Below are 14,625 nucleotides of genomic sequence, written 5' to 3'. Positions count from 1 at the left end.
TCAGACAACTAGTTATCAGTGTTTACTAATCAAAATGTGTAATTTGTATCAAATTTATTTGTTGAAGGCTTTTATTCCTTAACATCTAACAAATGGTCGTATGTGAGGTACAGATGGAGAAAATAAGGTAGTTTTATTAATGTTTTTTAAGCATGTTTTGTCAGAACTAAAGCACTGCAATATATAAGTATTACTGTTACAAAAGGTGTTAGTTTCTTTTACGAAATTCTATAATTATCTCATTTTGTTAATGAATATAATGATAACGTAATTAAAATTGGTACCTAACTTTTGACGGCAAAGGACTTGAAAGAGCAGATGAACGAAATGGATAGTGTCTTGAAAGGAGCATATAAGTTGAACATCAACAAAAGCAAAACGAGGATAATGGAATGTAGTCGAATTAAGTCGGGTTATGCTGAGGGAATTAGATTAGGAAATGAGGCACTTAAAGTAGTAAAGGAGTTTTGCTATTTGGGGAGCAAAATAACTGATGATGGTCGAAGTAGAGAGGATATAAAATGCAGACTGGCAATTGCAAGGAAAGCGTTTCTGAAGAAGAGAAATTTGTTAACATCAAGTATTGATTTAAGTGTCAGCAAGTCGTTTCTGAAAGCATTTGTATGGAGTGTAGCCATGTATGGAAGTGAAACATGGACGATAAATAGTTTGGACAAGAAGAGAATAGAAGCCTTTGAAATGTGGTGCTACAGAAGAATGCTGAAGATTAGATGGGTAGATCACATACCTAATGAGGAAGTATTGAATAGAATTTGGGAGAAGAGGAGTTTGTGGCACAGCTTGACAAGGAGAAGAGACCGGTTAGTAGGACATGCTCTGAGGCATCAAGGGATCACCAATTTAGTATTGGAGGGCAGCGTGGAGGGCAAAAATCGTAGAGGGAGACCAAGAGATGAATACACTAAGCAGATTCAGAAGGATGTAGGCTGCAGTAGGTACTGGGAGGTGAAGAGTCTTGCACAGGATAGAGTAGCATGGAGAGCTGCATCAAACCAGTCTCAGGACTGAAGACCACAACAATAACAATTCCTTACTTCTTACATCAAAAAGTGGTAATACCAGGGGGAGGAGTACAGCTACGAGTGTTGGCGAGATGACTGAGCCGTGCGACAACGAGTGGCAGGCTGCAGTGCGGGGCTGCCAGGTAGTACTGTATATCGGAGGAGGGAGGTCTGCGTGTGTCGCTGTACGGCGGGGCAACCTGGGACGCGTCAGGTGCGCCGCGGCACGCATGTGTGTTGCACCTGGCTGGGCTGCCGGCCGCACTCACGTCACGAGCTCCGGCAGGCCCGCGCTCCTCCAGCCAAACACAGCACACGCAGCGCTCCGTACTTTCCACGAAACACCAATATCAGGATGTAGGCAGCTCAAACGAATACTGTTCATCACGTGACAACGGAAAACGTCGGTTCCTTTCTGGCTACAAATAAAACACTTTTTTTTTCGTGCGGAATTTTGTGTGTCCGCCGCGCGGGATTAGCCGAGCGATCTGAGGCGCTGCAGTCATGGACTGTGAGGCTGATCCCGGTGGAGGTTAGAGTCCTCCCTCGGGCATTTAGATTAAGTAGTGGGCATTTAGATTAAGTAGTGGGTAAGCTTAGGGACTGATGACCTCAGCAGTTAAGTCCCATAAGATTTCACACACATTTGAACATTTCTTTTTTGTGTCCATTCGACGTGACAGTCTTAATTTGGCGTAATGCGATGTTCGATTTCACATGGGTCATCATGGACAGGCTAATAATTAGTAACCACTCCTGCAACAAGAGAGCAGCGCTGCTGCATGGTGATATAAAAGTACACAGTGCTGCACATGACGAGAGAAGTCAAGTCGGTCAAGCGAGACGCCGTGAACATTATCGATCTGGTGAGTGCCAGACACCACTGGAAACTGGCCGTTTTAAAACCCGAAAACGGTAAAATTTATCGCCATTTTCGCGTTAACTGTTTGACTGGATTTGAGATGTTCCTAGTAAACGGAACACAGCATGTCATTCTCAACGGAAAGAAGACTTCAGGCGTAAAAGTAACTTCGGCAGTTACTTTCAAAAACATATACATAAATGACACGGGGGATAATATCGAAAATCCTTGAGAATTTTCGCGGATGCTGCCGTTGTATACAGAGGAGTCGCAACGTTAGAAAATTTTAGGGAAACGCAAGTAGAGCTGCATATGACCGACGCTTAGTGTACGGGTATGCAGCTGTCCCGCAACATAAAGAGATGTAACGCAGTGCGCATAAACTGGCAGGGAAATCTATTATTTTATGATTAGCCGATTACAGAACAATCGCTCGAAGCAGTCACAACCATAAAATATCTTGGTGTATGCGTCCGGACCAATTTAAAATGGAACCATCATATAAAACAAATCGCAAGTACTGCACATGCCATATAGACATACATTGCAATAATCCATCCACAAAGAAGTTACCTTACAAAATCTCGTTCGTCCAACACTTCAGTACTGATCGTCATACTAGGATCCCTAGCAGACAGGTTTGACAGAAAAAATAGGAAACAAGAGCAGCGCTTTTCGTTGCAGTTTTATTTAGTGAGTGCGAAAGTGTCACGAAAATGCTCAGCCAGTTCCTGTGGGAAACGTTGCAAGGAGGCTTTCTGCATCACGTTGTAGGTTACAGGTAAAATTCCGAGTGCTTACTTTCCTAGAAGCGCCAACCAGTATATAGCTCCTCCTCCACGTATCTCGTGAAAAGAACACGAAAGTAAACTTAGAGAGATGTGAGGTTACTCAGAGATTTACCAAAAATCTTTCTTCCCGTGGACCATTCGCGACTGGAACAGGAAACGCATGGCGAGCGGAGCAGCGCTGTCCGTCTGCTGAAGTCATGCAAGCAGGGCTATTCATTCGCTGGTGGAGTGATGGCTTCTTTGTGTTTTTGCTGTCATGTTAATATACATCGCACCAGAGCGTCCTACCGAATAGGCACAAAAAATCCCACTCGAAAAAACCTTTGCGTGTAACGAGAAACACACCCACGTTCTTCGTTAACATCGGGCAAGAAACAAGTTATGAGCAGCATTCGTTTGTGCTGCCTCCGTAGACACATTGTAAAATTTGAAACATTACGTATATGCCGGAGCAACACAGAAAATGCCCCGAACGACACTTAGGGGAGACACCTGTGTAATTGCCGCGGTACTTATTCACTGATGCGTTCTCTTGACTGTAACAACAGCGCTAGACAGGAATTATAGCAATTTCTGTACCTAAGTGTAGTCGTAGCGCATACAATAGGGATGGCAGATCTACGCAGCACTGTTTGACCTGCCAAAAGGCCTCTGCATGCATTCATTCACTCTTCTAATTTTGGCTTCCAGATTTTGTACCTTACTGAGGCAACCTAAGCTGGTACAAAATTTCTCTCAGAGTAGTCTCTATTACAACACATGCAATTTCAAAATCAAATTTTGGTCCTGTGCAAACCTAAGGAAAATATGATCGGGCCTTCTGCATCCTCTGCTACCACATTCGCTTACTGTAACAGATGCAGTCTGTACAAATGAGTTGCATAAGGGGCAAAGAGCGCGAACTGAGAGGTAAAGATTTATAACTCAACAGTTTGACACAAACCATTTTCAACAGTTCCCAGATGTCTACGAAGAAATAGACGTCGCTTATCAGACGCGTTCCAACCCAGTTGTCACTGTAAACCAAGTGTATCCTGGCACTGTTTACGAGGTCAGGTGTGTAAAAATTTGCCTACAAACTTCAGATTAAAACGGATCAGAAACACCGACACTTAAAACTATATAATGCTCATGAATGTGTCCAGATTTGTGACCTATTCACAACAATACTCAGTTCTACACTATCTACAATAACTAGTACACTTCAGTTTTGATTTGAAAATCGGAACACAAAAATGGTTCAAATGGCTCTGAGCACTATGGGACTTCACATCTGAGGTCACCAGTCCCCTAGAACTTAGAACTACTTAAACCTAACTAACCTAAGGACATCACACACATCCATGCCCGAGGCAGGATTCGAACCTGCGACCGTAGCAGTCGTGCGGTCCCGGACTGAAGCGCCTAGAACCGCTCGGCCACCTCGGAAGGCTAAATCGGAACACATTCACAAACCTGATAAGGAGGAGGCTGGAATATAAAGCGTTACGGTTTCCAATCTGTGTGTAGTCGACTTTCTTTGCGAAGATGTTGACTCTGTCATATTCAGAAACTGCAGGAAATGGAAACTGGTTGGCCGAGGGGGAAGTCAGAATTAAGGTCTCTTAAATGCAAAACCACCACGTTGGCTCTCGCTCAACTCGACGAGTCTACAGCAGCCAAGAATGACGCAGTCAGAAGACAGTCTATCAACGTCAACCAAGGCTTCGCCTCCACTGTGGCTCCGTATCTCTCACTGCTGTTACCTTCTCCCCTGACGGCATCCACTGAAACAGTTTTCACATTTTGACGCTGCAATACTTCTCGCCTCTCTCTTTAACTCCCTGACGTCGTCCAAAGGTCGCCGCTCTTGTTCCACAGTTCCATTGGACATTTAGCTCTGTGTCTTGCATCCTAATACTACTCAAAGATCCGAAATCAATCCAAACATCAACGAAGACGTATTTTACTGTACTGTATTATGTCGTGGAGCTGCTGTGCAGACTATTCCGTAAGATTCGGGTATGAATTCTTTGTTTTATACCTGTCATCTGAGTTCTCAACCAGAATGTGATCATACTAATCTTAATCATAGATATCTTAATCATAGATGCATTAATAAATAATATCCCAAATCAGTTCCAAAACTTCAATGGGGCGTAGTGGAAACACTGAAAAAAAAAATCAATGTGGAAATAATTTTCTGTGACACAGCAAGTACCCATCTGCCTCACGTAAAAGATTCATACGCCCGAGGCCACAAACAATTATAACATTAATCTGTAAACTATGTAATGAACTGTCTCTAAGGATCTGGAGAATGGAAGTGATATCATTCAACTAAGAAAGAAATGCGTTGCAGGATTCATCTTTTATGTCCTTTCTTCTCGCTAATCTGGAGGAGATTATAATGTTTAACGTCCCGTCAGTAACGAGGTCGTTAGACATGGAGCACGAGCTCGAATTTGGGAAGGATGGGGAAGGAAGTCGGCCGTACCATTTCGACGGAACCATCCCGTCATTTGCCTTAAGCGATTTAAGCAAATCACGGAAAACCTGAATCAGGATGGGCGGACGCAGGTTTGCACGATCGTTCTCCCGCATGTGAGACCAGGGTGCTAACCACTGCGCTGCCTCACTCGGTCATACCGTATATATAGAAATAAGTTTTTCCTAAGAAAACGGACATTTCCTACAGGGTGTCACATTACAAAGTGATTTCTTGCTCCGCGCCTCCTAGCTTCCCAACGTCCAACACATCAACTCTTTCCAAAAAAATCAGCTTATATGTACGAAGGTCACTGAATCTACACAGGCGTCTACGGGGTGGTGTTTCAGCATCAGGCAACTTGGCATGTTTGATTGAAATTAACAGCTAGAAAAGGTTTTGCATACGTGCGAACGGGAGTGGACTGAGATTCAAGAGGAGCAGGGAATGACAGAACGAGCCTTACAAGAGAAAAAGCAACAACAGCTTTACTTCAAAAAACAAGGAAAGAAAAAACCAAAGTATAGACTTTCTATCTAAGAATTACATCTGTGAAATCAAAATCTGCTGCCTTGCAACGTTCAGTAGCGTCATGCTCCACTCCGTACACCATACCATGCTTGAACCATCGCTGGCATCCTTCCTTAGGGTATCAGAGACGTTGCAGATGTATCCCGTCCCACTCTTCGTTGACAGCTCTACTGAGGTCATCCAATGCGACAACAGCGTTTCCAAACTTCAACTGCTTCCAAGAATGTTCAATAGGGTTCATGTCAGTACAAAGTACGGGCCATTCGATTCGGTTGATTGCTGCTTCCTTGGAGGAAGGTTTTCGTGAGGTGGTCTGGTTGTGCTAGTACGTTACTGTCTTGGAAGACGAATCCATCGCTGAAATGTAGACTGTAGAATCGGACAGTAGCATCGATGATCCTATCCCGATACTACACGGTCCTCAAACTATCCTCGATAGCCACGGGAAGTGTCCGCCGTCCGTAGGTCATACGAGCCCAACACCTGACTCATCGAGCTCCTGAACAATGCATATCTGAGATGTGCCGTGGTACCTGACCACCTGCACATTCTTCTGAGCTTTCATCGGGCACCTGAAAAATCCTGCAATCGTCCTTGAAGGTAACCCAACAGCACTAACCCAGATTACATTCCATGTTTTCCCCTAACCTTCCACATGCACCACGGGGCAGCGGGTTTTCTACTGATGTTAGTAATGAACGTCTAGAGGCCACGCTGTCGGGCGGAGACAGTTGGATCAACACGCCCTCCCAGCTGTCCCAAAAAAGCAGTGTCAAATTTTGTTGCGTTCTTCATGAGGTACTAGCTAAGCCTTAATTCGTTAGTAGCACTGATCAGTTGGTGTTTCAAATTTCGGACAATCACTAGATGGGTATCTTCACTGTTTTTTTAGCAGGATTTTGAAACACAACTAGCTCTTTATTCACATGAAGTGTTGAGTGCTACTGCCAAGGTCTTTCAGATCGATTCCGTATTTCTGGATTTCCGGAAGACTTTTGACACTGTACCACACAAGCGGCTCGTAGTGAAATTGCGTGCTTATGGAATATCGTCTCATTTATGTGACTGGATTTGTAATTTCCTGTCAGAAGGGTCACAGGTCGTAGTAACTGACGGAAAGACATCGAGTAAAACAGAAGTGATTTCTGGCGTTCCACCATGTAGTGTTACAGGCCCTCTGCTGTTCCTTATCTATATAAACGATTTGGGAGACAATTTGAGCAGCCGTCTTCGGTTGTTTGCAGATGACACTGTCGTTTATCGACTAATAAAGTCATCAGAAGATCAAAACAAACTGCAAAACGATTTAGAAGAAATATCGGAATGGTGCACATTAGTGCTAAAAGGAACTCGTTAAACTTCGGCTACACGATAAATCAGTCTAATTTAAAAGCCGTAAATTCAACGAAATACCTAGGTATTACAATTACGAACAACTTAAATTGGAAAGATGGCATAGAAAATGTTGTGCGGAAGGTTAACCCAAGGGTGCGTTTTATTTGTAGAACACTTAGAAAATGTAACAGACCTACTAAGGAGACTGCCTACATTACGCTTGTCCGTCCTATTTTAGAATACTGCTGCGCGGTGTGGGATCCTTACCAGATAGGATTGACGGAGTACATCGAAGAAGTTCAAAGAAGGCAGCACGTTTTGCGAAATATGGGAGAGAGTGTCACAGAAATGATACAGGATTTGGGATTAACGACATTAAAAGAAAGGCGTTTTTCGTTGCGACGGAATCTTCTCACGAAATTCCAATCACCAACTTTCTCCACCGAATACGAAAATATTTTGTTGACACCGATCTACATAGGGAGGAACGATCACCACGATAAAATAAGGGAAATCGGAGCTCGTGCGGGAAGATATAAGTGTTCATTCTTTCCGCGCGCTATACGAGATTGGAATAATAGAGAATTGTGAAAGTGGTTCGATGAACCCTCTGCCAGGCACTTGAATGTGATTTGCAGAGTATCCATGTAGATTTAGATGTAGATTTGTGTCTCACGACAGCGTTTGTACACAAACTGCTTTGTTCACGTTGCAGTACAGCGCGCTCAAATGAACTGCACTAGGAACCGAAGTATCGAGGACTGTAAGCGACAGAGATGGGGCAAAATTTTTTCTACATCTTTTACATTTTACTTTAGTGAGCCTGTTCAACATAGTTGGGAATTCTTGAAGGAGCACTCTAGTAATGCCAAGAAGATACTGATACTGTCTCACAACAGACCCACGAACGATATTAAAATATCGGAAAGCGAAGGAAAAACTGTAAGAGCTCAGCGACAAGGATAATAAATCACCTCGTGATACGTCTCACTCTTTCTGCCGAGCCATTGCTTCTGTAATATGGAGTCCCGTCACGAAAAAGGGTGACGTATGGTACTGCTGTGTAAGCACACGAAAGGGAACGTCAACCGAGGTAGGGGACCACAAATAACAACTTTGCTCGGCGGGCCTAACACAGACATTCTTGCCTTTCGTGGCTGGGGGTAGTTGTGTGGGCAGGTTACCGTTTGGCGCTGCCGTATCTTAGGACGGCAATCAGCGCAGCTAAAATTAGCCTCCAGCTCTCTCCCGCGCACGAACCCGCTCGGCAGGTTGTCTGCCCCGTACACACGGCCAGAGGCAGTGCCAGTGGCCTCACTGCGATACGCCCACCTACACGTCCCACTTACATACGCCTTTCTTATTGTGCTACCAGTTATCTACGATATGAAAACCGCAGCCTCAGGCCAGTTCAAAGGTTTTCGATTGTTGAACTAAATTATTATATTCAGTAAATCTACATCTATAGTCTACAACCCACCTTATGTAGAATGCCGTAGGGTACGTCGTAAACCACTAATATTTCTGCACATCCCTCTTGCAGTCACGAATGCTGCTAAGGAAGAATAATGGTTAATAAAACTCCGTACGACTTGGAATTTATCCAGTTTTACTGTCACGGATATTTCGCGAGATGTGTACTACTTGATTAAACCTGGAACGTACGGTATCGGAATTTTAACAACAAACCTGCAACTGCCCGTGGAAATTTCGAAATATGTTTTTCTTAACTGGTGTTTGTGCTTGCGCTAGACACCCAGCACCTTATTGCGTAAGTGGTATAGCTGACAATTAGAAAAAGGAAATCTGTGATGAGCGCAATCAGCATATAATAGCTGATGGCAGCTGAAAACAAAATATAAGATTCACTGGCAATAAATACTATTCTTTAAGATTTAGGGGAGAGGGACGAAGGTAAAAACTGTAAAAATACGCTAATGTATCCTGAAGTGACATTGCTACAAATGGTTCAAATGGCTCTGAGCACTATGGGCCTTAACATTTATGGTCATCAGTCCCCTAGAACTTAGAACTATTTAAACCTAACTAACCTAAGGACATCACACAACACCCAGTCATCACGAGGCAGAGAAAATCCCTGACCCCGCCGGGAATCGAACCCGGGAACCCGGGCGCGGGAAGCGAGAACGCTGCCGCACGACCACGAGCTGCGGACAACATTGCTACATAATCATGAATATTATGGGGACTGGAAAGTAATGTCTTTCTTTACTTTGATTTCAAACAGACAACTTATTAACCTTTTTTTTATTTTTAATCACTGAAGTAAAATCAGCCTAGTTATCAACAATCAAATAACGCGCAAATTTTCAATGTCTGATCGATAAAAATCAATTGGTTTTTGAGCAAACTATGATGACAGCATTTTGGATATCATCCACATTCTCAAATATTTTGTCACTTAGAAAATGTTCCAATCGAAATAAATGGAAATTCGATTATGCAATATCGGGTGAGTATGGTGCGTCACACAATACCTGCCACACCAATTCACTATTTCACGGTTCTTTTTGCGAAATGCAGTCTGGCATTATCATCAACGCCTTTTCCGTTGACCTTCGCTGAACACTTTTCGATTAAAGATTTATTTATTCGATGCAACAGTTCGCGGTAAAGATCTGTATTCACAGTTTGTCCAGGTTTCAGCTCATCAAATTGAACGGCCTGCGAATACTCCATGGAACACACAAAAAACGCCTTTTAGGCGTGTAAACCCGGCTCAGCTGTACTTTCTGGTAATTCATTCGCACACAGCCATTACCTTTTGGATTTTGGATATCGTAGCGGATCCTTATCGAGAGATCGAAAAACACTTCTGAATTGTGCCGGTGAAGCAATAAGTTTCATATGGTGGTACGATCAGCTTTGTTTGTCTTCGTTAATCTGCCGCAAATGTTCTTGAACGGCCGACCAAGGTTGGTGAACACTGTTTGACAGTTCCTCGTGTGTAGGTGCAAATGTCAACAAGCAGTGAGTTAACGGATTTCAAGCGTGCGTTGATAATTGTGCCAGACTGATGTGCCACTGGATATTGGAGATTATACAAGAATTCGGATTTCCTACGTCAACACTGGCTAGAATGGATTGTCAATGTGGCAGGCACGATGTTTCCATAAGCGTAAAACGCCACGGAGGACGAATACAAAGAACGTGTTGGCAAACAGACGTCAACAGTCTCCGCAGACCGACCGCCGTTTTAAACGTGGCGTGTTACCAAAAACCCGTTTCCAGCAGGACAGCACGAAGATCAATGCAGCGCACAGGATTCAGCAGTGGAGGAACGACTTCACATGGCATTCAGAGTATATCATTTCCCTAACATCTGATGATTGCCAGATTGGTTTTTTACTCTGCAGCGGAGATTGCGCTCATCTGAAACTTCCTGGCAGATAAATCGCTTTGCTGAAACGGGACTCGAACCTATAATCTCTCCCTTTCGCGGGCAAGTGCTCTACCGACAGAGCCATCCAAACACGCCTCACGGCCAGTCCTCATAGCTACACTTCCGCCAGTACCTGATCTCATACATGCTAAACTTCACAGGAGTTCCCTGCATACCTTGCGATACTAGCACACCTAGAAGTATGGATACTGTGAAGTAATGACTTAGCCTTAGCATAGGGTGAATCATGTTTAGATAGCTCAGTTGTTAGAACACTTACCCACGAAAGGCTGTGACTGGCCCCTGATAACATGCAGTCAGTCAACACTATTTATCTCTACGGATGGTGATAGGTCTTGTCATCGAGGTGACATTTCGTCTAAGCGCCTTGGTATGCGGCGGTCCGCTTATACGGGCCGTCTTAGATTACTAAACCCAGAGATGGCACGTTGTACGTATGTCAAAATGAGAAGAGAAATTACGAAGACAACTGAGAGAGGCAATCACTGTCCTGACTCAAGGAGTGAGGGAGAGGGGATTTTCAAATTGTTGATACAAACTGAAAATTTTTGCAGACAGCCTAGAGTAAGTTATGTGTCGCTGCTGCTGGTGAACGATTGGTGAACGGATCAGCGGGTGAACACAGCGGGCAGGCGACCGAGAATAAGCCAGCCGCCAAACAATCCGCCGGCATAGAAGAAAATTATGAGAAACTAGATCATACCCGCCGCAGCGCTCGCATATCAGTGAAATGAAACGAAACTTCAGTATGGCCATATTGGCCAGGAGACCCCGTTCGAGAAGTTCGGGCGCTTGGTGCAAGTTTTTTTATTTGACGCCACTTCGGCGGCATGCGCGTCGACGCTGGTAAAACTATGACGACACCATACACACCCAAGCGAGAGCGGAAAGAATTCGACTGGGCCGGGGATCGAGCTCGGGACCATACGGACGAAGGTCAAAAGCGCTAACCAAAAGAACACAAACAGTTGACGCGTGTTAGTGCACGTCTTAGGAACTGTAAGAAACGGGTGACGCTCAGCCGCTGAAACACAACAGATCTGTGACATGGTACGGAAGTACGGATTAAACACATAGAAGACTGTATAAGCATTGCATTCACTACGCTGAAACGCATTATATAGACCGTGTCAAACAATACAAGCATTTTTACAAATCTAATAAACTTAAAAGAGTCAAAGAGCATACAGCTTTTTAGAAGATTAATTACTGTTCTATAATACGCATTACATCCCTCAAATCAATAAATGTTTTGTACCACATACTTACTAAAGTAGCCTATGTTATTCGTCTGCGTTCAATTTATCTCCGTACCAAATTTCATTAGAATTGGCTTAGCGTTTTATCCATGCACGTGTGACAGAGTCACTTTCGCGTTTGTAATATTAGTATGTATGGAAAAACATTCTGCTCTGTCCGTATCTGTATGTGAACTGGTGATGACATGTACTGCGCCAAGAATGATATATTGTGATTCTTAAGTATAACGATTGATTTCAAAGACTGGTTAATGATTTTAAGTGGCGACTGATTGTGCGTATTATGGATAAACACAGAGACGAGAAATTTAATTTCTGCCACAAGTTATTTAGTAGCATGGCTTTCGACGATCACTCTTCTGAACGTAGTGATACTATCTGACTCGTTTGGAACGTTGGATTGGTTAGATTTAGTTTTTAATAGAGGACTGATGATATATTTTTGCAAATGATATTTATTTATTCTGTGCAACTGCATTTCTCGTAGAAAGTTGTGATTTTAAACAGGAATCGTATCATTCAAGTTAGCCCTCGGCAATATCTTTTGCTGAACGAAGTCAGGTTCTCATGATCATTTACATAAGGGCTTATTCACAGATAAATAATGATATTTCTTAGGGCATTTAATTACGGGCAGATTATGTGAGTGATCTCCCTGAAGTGACTTTTACACCGTTAAACTTCTCGAAGTCAAATAGTGCCGTGGGTAGACCGGAAAAGGTTCTCTCAGTATACGCGATAGCCCCTTGGTAGGTGATCCGCCACACTGGCTGTCGGCTGCCCGCTGCTATTGACCACCTACTCGGTTCACCGATCGTTCACCAGCCACACCCCGTATCTTAGACTAAACTTTCTGCAGCAATTTTCAGTTTCTATTAAAAACAAGAGAAGCCCCCCTGTCCGTACAGTGATTGCCCCTTTCAGATGTTTATTCTAACTGCTTATTCTGACATGCTTACAGAGTGTGATCTCTGGATTTAGCAATTTAAGACATGCAATATAAGGGGATCGTCACACACCTAGCTGCTACGACGGAATGTCACCTCGGTAACAGCTGGAGTCGGCTCTACCACCATCCGTAGGGGCCATGAATAATAACTGACTGCCGATATCGACAGCCCTCACAAAGCAAACAAGTCCCGATGTGGCACACATTTTTACTATGGCACGAAGTTTGAATTATTATCTAGTATTTTCTGAATCGAGGCTACTGGTGACAATTGATTGCTGCTTCAACTTGTCTCTTCCACAATATGAAATGCTGGTCGGCAAACCGCCTGTGCTGCTCAATGTCCAATATACAGAGTCCGCCAGAAAAATGTAATCACCTTTTGTCAGGCTCTATCGAGATAACGATATTGTTCGTCTTGAGTTACGAGTGTGTTGTAGTTTAGTCTTTGGCTCAACAGATCTTAGTACTTTTATCTTGGTATTCAGTAAACAAGATGGCTGGAGCACGCTTGACATTCGAACAACGAAAATGTATTGTGAAGTGATTTTTCAAGTTTGATAATGCCGTTGAAGAGCAACGTCAGTGGAGGCGGGAGTTTGAAACAGAACCGCCAACCCGCCAAACAATTAAACGCATTATTGACAAGTTTGAACTGCGTGGAACGATTTGTGATATTCACAAAGGATGATCAGAAAGACAGCGTATAGCTACAAGACCTGCTTCGTCGACTCTCGTGTTGGAGACGTCTGTTTATTCTTCAAAGAAGTCTGCTACGCAATGTGCACGTGAAGTGGGAGTTACTAGTACATCTGTATGAAGAATTCTGAAAGCTGCGAAGTGGAAAGGTTACATTCCACGATTACTGCACGCGATTAATGACGACGATCCTCACTGCCAAATGCAGTTTTGCGAATGGTATCAGCAAATGGTAACTGATGACGAACAATTTGTGACGACGGTAGTGTGTAGTGACGAGGCACAATTTAAACTTAATGGAACCGTTAATCGGCATAACAGCATGTGCTGGGCACCGGAAAATCCGCATGTTTGTATGGATAAAGCGGACAATCTACCTGGGAATCATGTGTGGTGTGCACTATCATCTAGGGGCTTAGCAGGGCACTTTTTCTTTGATACTACTGTCGCTGGAGAAGTGTACCTGGAAATGTTACGCGCATCAATTTTGCCAGGTATACGTGCGCTTTATGATCTTATGTAGAGGTCTTCTAATAACAGGAAGGGGCGCCACCCCACTACCACCTAGCCGCATGAGCTTTCCCTGATGACAATTTTCCGGGGCCTTGGATGGGACGAAGAGGGCCCATTGAGTTCCCTCCAAGGTCTTCCGATCTAACGCCTATGGACTTTTACTTGTAGAGAACTGTGAAAGATAACGACTATCGACGTAAGCCACGCGCTGGAGGAACTTCGCCAGGAGATTACAGCGACATATGCAGCGATCTCCACTGTAACATTGACGTAGCTGCGGCGACCGCTCGTCGTTTCGTTATGTGTATAGCCGCCAACGGTGAACATTTTGAACACTTAAAGTAACCATGTGCTACACTGAAGGTTGTAAAACATGTGTGATCAATTATTAAATGTAAAATAAACACATAAGTAATACTTTTTGTTCCTTAAAGCGTGTACACATTTAGTATTTATGCATACTTCGTAGTATTAAATACATTTTAGAAACATTAGCACACTGTATCTTTGATACTGCCCAACTGTATTCTTTCTTTTTTACTCTCTCCTAATTTGGTTACTTAAAACCCACTCAAGAAATAAGTGCAGTATCAGTAATAATTTCATTGCTCCGAATGTTACAGAGCTTCGGGGCACCAGCGGTACACACAAGCGCCCGCCTGCGACAACAGTTTGTAGTATGGAATTGGTGGGCTATAATTCAGCGTGCAAGCGCGCGCAGACGTCCGACGCAGCCCGGGATTTCACTAAATCAGCAGTGGCAGCGGCAGTTG

The 14,625-nt window shown here is 43.7% G+C and overlaps 1 protein-coding gene across 5 annotated transcripts in view; it reads right to left on the bottom strand.

Annotated features, from left to right (window-relative positions):
• The window catches only part of LOC126466217 (disco-interacting protein 2), a 648,438-nt gene that overhangs the window by 325,103 nt on the left and 308,710 nt on the right, over nt 1–14,625 (bottom strand). The window lies entirely within an intron of this gene.

This window comes from Schistocerca serialis, chromosome 1, assembly GCF_023864345.2.
Source record: "Schistocerca serialis cubense isolate TAMUIC-IGC-003099 chromosome 1, iqSchSeri2.2, whole genome shotgun sequence".
NCBI lineage: Eukaryota > Metazoa > Arthropoda > Insecta > Orthoptera > Acrididae > Schistocerca > Schistocerca serialis.
The sequence above is the reverse complement of the archived record's forward strand: the minus strand, read 5'-3'. Positions and strand labels throughout refer to the sequence as shown.